We start from the raw sequence: 5,210 nt of genomic DNA, 5'->3' as shown, positions 1-5,210 counted from the left end.
GTTAACGTATACAACAATCCATTATCATCTTACAGGCGAAAACATTGACAATAAATTTTAAGAAAAAACTATTGTTTGACTAATCATGACTTGCATGTGAGAAAGTAAAAAATAAATGATGTGCAATTAGAATGTGAACCAACCAGTACTGTACGTTATAGTTAATTACGAATATATTGCAACTTTTAAAATCATCATCATCAAAATTATTTAGTTTCCAAACTGAGGTATTACGGTAATATTATCATTGACCTTGAAAGGTTACATTTTGCGGTTAATGCGTGCTACAACGGTATATTAGAGATGAGACTAATAATAATCACGTTAAATATTCGGTACTACATATAGATGCACGTGTTAGATTAACTCTTTGGACGTTTGTATTCTAAGGTAAAGGAATAATAAATACAATTGATAAAAGTTAAGTGCATGCATAACAATTTACGTAATAATTGTGAATTGTAATCTTCTTTATTATTTACGTATGTGCTGGCACAGAAGAAGTACCAGCTTTAGGAAAAATGTAATTTCATGCTGCAATATAATTCAATAACTCACTATGATCATGTAAATAGTTTTATTTTGCAAAGCAAACACAGTATAGTTAATAAGCAATTATATCGCGAACAAGGTGTATTGTCTGCCCTTACAATATAACCGGTAATACTATGCTGTATTATGTTAGTAAAGACTTGCCATGTATAATCTCAGCTATTGCGCATTTCAGAAATCCCGAGCATTAATTTTGCGCATTTTATTTCAGAATGCAACGCTGATGTTATTTGCTTATTTATTTGGTGTGTATACTGTACAACTAAATTTATAAAAACGATAGTCCAGTAAATCCAACTAGAAACATGTAGGCTAAATGCGCATATTGAAGGAAAAAATGCAAGGTGAGATGAACAGGTGCATAACTTACCACTTTGTAATCTTTGGGTTGTAGGTATATAAGTGGTTTCCGAAAAGTATTTGATAGAGAGAAAAACGTCACACTTAAAACTTCCAAAATTACATGCTAGCGCAAGCCACTGACGTCATAATCACGCATCATTATATGCGGTAAGTAAAACTGTCCCTTTACTCCTGCGGTATCGAATTTAATTGCTCATTGTTCTTCCAAAGTCCATGCGTTTCCTTCTTGTCCACGGTGGCGACGAGTACCTCGCCAGATTAGTTTTTTTGTTTTCTCTGAGGAAAGGTCTAAAAATAGCTTGGCCAAGCAAATATCTTTAGAATGTTTAGAATATTCTTAAGATTAGTCTGTTTACACTTAGAAAGCCAAAAAACCAGCGATGCATGTCTCCTGCGCTTGTACCTCCGCGAAGCCGATTTTACTCTGCTATGGATGATGCAAGATTAAATAAAGAAAATTTTATGTTTTTCCCATTATGGCTAGAAACGTCTGAAAGCCTTAACTATATTTAAAACAGTTTGCGTTAATCACACATTTTTAATTTTAAAAAGATTTTTTGCCGTCGCGTACCTTTTCGCCACATACCGTTAATCCAACAGGTCATAAAACCCGACTTTAATTTGGGCGATAAAACTTTATTTCTCTGAAAACTTGTCAACACAAGAGGTGACATCACTTCCCAAAAGGTCTTATCGAATAGCTGTCTGTATGGGTCTACTAGGTCACTAGGATACAGCATTGTAAGAGAGTAGTCGAATTAAATTACACAGAATATTCCCGGAGGCTTAAAGCAACCTTTGTCGTATTTCAGTCAGATTGCCAGATATTTGTACACCACGCTTGCTTTTGTGCGATCACTGACCACAACATAACAGAGTAATCATCATTTACTTTTGTGTGCATTTTCTGATGAATAAAATTTTTGATTACGTTTTAGTAAATTTTGAAACATGAAAGCAAAGCTAAGTTTTGAGAACCTATAAAAACTCGGTAACCAGCTTTTATTATAAAAACTTCACCAAGACTTAAAGAAATCAACGCTAAGTTAAATTCAAAGGTTTGTTGTAAAAGTGATTGTATGTTGATGGCTAGTTTTACATTACAAGCTTTTGCATGTTAAGCCGTTAAAAGTCTACCAACCCGATAAAGTTTTAAAAATCAATTTGTCATTAAAAGGGGACAGAAAAAAAAGGCTGCCACTATTTCACCGGAAAAATCGTAGGTTCCAAGCTATATTCAAAAGTTACTTGTTAAACGTATATTAAATGTTCCAACAAATAACCTAAACCTAACCTAAATCTACTTTCTAATCAAAATCGAACTTCAGTTAGGCCCTACATAACTAAAATCAACTTTTTTGCATACCCATACTCCTAACAGTTACAGAATACGGTTCAAATTGTGATAAACTATGACAATTGTTTAAAAGTTGGGGGGACTTGGCTCCCGTTTCCTCTGAAACAAGGTGTCTGCCTGTAAGAAGAATTTTTTGTTAAGGAAGCATATACACCAGTGTTTGATAGAAACTTTAGCAAGGCATAACAAACAACTATTAAAAAGCTTTTATTCTGGTGATAAGGAAACATCAACGCTGGCTGGCTGTCACTCTTTCACCACAAAAAATCGTCCGTACGTTTGAGGCTTTTTTCATACTGCGGTTTCTTGTTAACCTTAATAAAATGATACAACCTAATGACCTAAATCTAACCTAAATTTACCTTCTAATCTAATCTAAATCTAACTTCGATTATAAACAGCTCAAACAAACTTTTTGCATACCCTTTCTCCAAACTTTTCTCCTTTACCGTCCATCCTTAACAATGGGTTGCGCGACCTCACCAATGCGGTGATAATATAGTCACTTTCTTAATTAATCGCGGTTTACCAGAAATTTAGTCCAGTGATTTGCCGTCATTGCCAAACTGCGTAACCTATCTGAAAAACTCGTGCTTTAATGTAGAAGTATGTGGACGTATTACGCGTTGTAATATTATTTAAACTAATTACAAAAGAGTCTGAAGTTAGTCTGTTTTCAGCTTATGGCTTCATTAAAAAACACAGTACGAATGTAGAGTTTCGAGAAATGTTATTTGCTCATTACTATGAGCTGTGCTGAAGAAACTGTAGCCAGTTCTAAATAACTTACGAATCAAAATTACGAATCGCTATGTATTACTTGTGGTTATATCACATCAAACAACTTTACGCTGTACCTTGCAACAGCATCGCAATGCCCAGTATTGGATTCTTCAGTGCCTTCATAAATTTCTTTCCTACCTTAGGCACAGATGGTTGTGTTTGTAGAAGCGTTGATCGAAAAGTGCTTTTTATGCGGCGTAATTGGATGCGTGGCAGGCATAAAGATTTTATTAAAGCTTTTTTCACTTTTTACACCACTGAAGTGAAGTGTTGTAGGGATAAGATTTAGTATAGGCTTCCATTTGAAAAGGTGCTTCCTGCAGAGTAGAAGGTACGTTTTTTACTGTTTAACTGTATACGAAACTATTTTTGTAACTGTCAGAAAAGGCACGTAGGAAGATTAAGTAAGGTATATGCGATTGATGATTAATACATGAACTGGAATAATCATTTAACTGTTAACTACAAAGTGTTAACTCTAGTATGGTAGTTGCTCGTGACGTTAACGTAAAAGCAATCGCAAGCCGTTTGCAACTTTCGCTGCCTTCGATCTTTATTTAATTTCGCAGCGTAAAGAAGTTGCTATTTCCTTGGGGGAAACTATGCTAACTAGTCTCATATAGGCTTGGCTTGAAAAATCGTGAAACACTTGTCGTCGATATGCTGAGCAATGAGTGAAGCATTATGATTTTTTCCAGCACAAAACATGGTTTTGGAAATCTTGCGATGCAGTCGAAGTGCAACGCTTTATTGATGCTCTGTCTGGAATATCAGCTTGCTGCTTGATCCTTACTGATGACAGCACAACAATGTATTTAAAATTCGTTTCGCGCTTTCCTGCTGGGTAGTTTATTGCCAGGCCACAAGGCAATTATCGGCGATGAACCATATGTTTTGTTTGATATTGTATTAGTGTAGTGAGATGTATGTTCTAAATTGCTTGAACGTCGGCATCTGCAGCAGCAGTAGTCATTTGGTAAACACGGTTTGTGGTAGCGTAGTGGTCCCCAGTACTTGTAGTGTCATGTGCGTATGAAAATGTAGGATACCTAAAAATGTGTGTTGAAATATTTGTCAGGTTAAGCAGCAACTCGATTCCCTGTTTCGCTTCGCTCTTGCATTACAGACATTAACATTCGCCTGACTTGACCAGCTTAACACATAAAAGACTACCAATTACACACCACAAGTAACCACACAACAGACAAGACTTTCTTAGCTGCTGTGCTATATACAATGTTAGCGCTATTAGATCTCGCACTTACTCAAGCATGCCCTTACTAAGATTGCGTAAGAGAGAATGAGATTTGTTGTCGTTTTGTCGCTTTCTCTATGACGGAATTGGCGCCAAATAGAGTGGAATGTCTTGTGGGATCACGTAATCTACACTGAGAATCCAAAACCGTTAGTGTTGATAGTCAAAAGCAAATATCGTGTAACGCTTGAATGAATCACAAGTATCTCTGTAACCTGCTATGCGTGGAATGTCTTAATTTTTTTACTCCATCTCGCAGAAATTTGACGAAGCGCAGCCAAAAAGTGAAGAACAACGAAGAAAATACAGCAAGAGCAGGTTTTTTGGTCGACGCTAACTAGGTCACTATTCAACATACAAGCAGGTGAAAAAAGCAGCTCTTCGCTTAGCATTCGACTGTAGGAGAATGCTGCTCGCTACAGCAAAAACGAACTTTAGGGCGGTGGCTGATGCAGTTTTGGTGTACGACGTTTCAGTTTGCGAAGATCACGTTTAGCCACAGGAAGTATAGCGTTTGCCAATGTTGTGATATTTTTGCGCGTGATTTAAACAGTAAGGATGGTTGCATTTGTTAATCTGTTTAATTTGAAAGTATATCGTCGCGGGAAATTGTGTTTTCGTTGAACTAAAACTGAATTTTATGTTTTACTTGGCATTAAATGTAATGTTTATTTAGTGTACCTTTAAAATGTTTGACTTCATGAAAACCAACAGTTAGGCTACGGTTTTAAGCGAGTTGGGCTGGCACACGGTTAATGTAATTTGCTACTTTCCAGTGAGTAAGATACCCTTAATTTTGCTTTGTTATTGGTTAACGTTACGTAAAACGAAGCAGTAATTTTTCCAATATAACCGTACAAAATATTTGTTTGACGATCATCTCAGAAGGAGTTGCATTTG

Source organism: Clavelina lepadiformis, chromosome 9 (genome assembly GCF_947623445.1).
Source record: "Clavelina lepadiformis chromosome 9, kaClaLepa1.1, whole genome shotgun sequence".
Classification (NCBI taxonomy): Eukaryota; Metazoa; Chordata; class Ascidiacea; order Aplousobranchia; family Clavelinidae; genus Clavelina; species Clavelina lepadiformis.
This window is presented reverse-complemented; position numbering follows the sequence as displayed.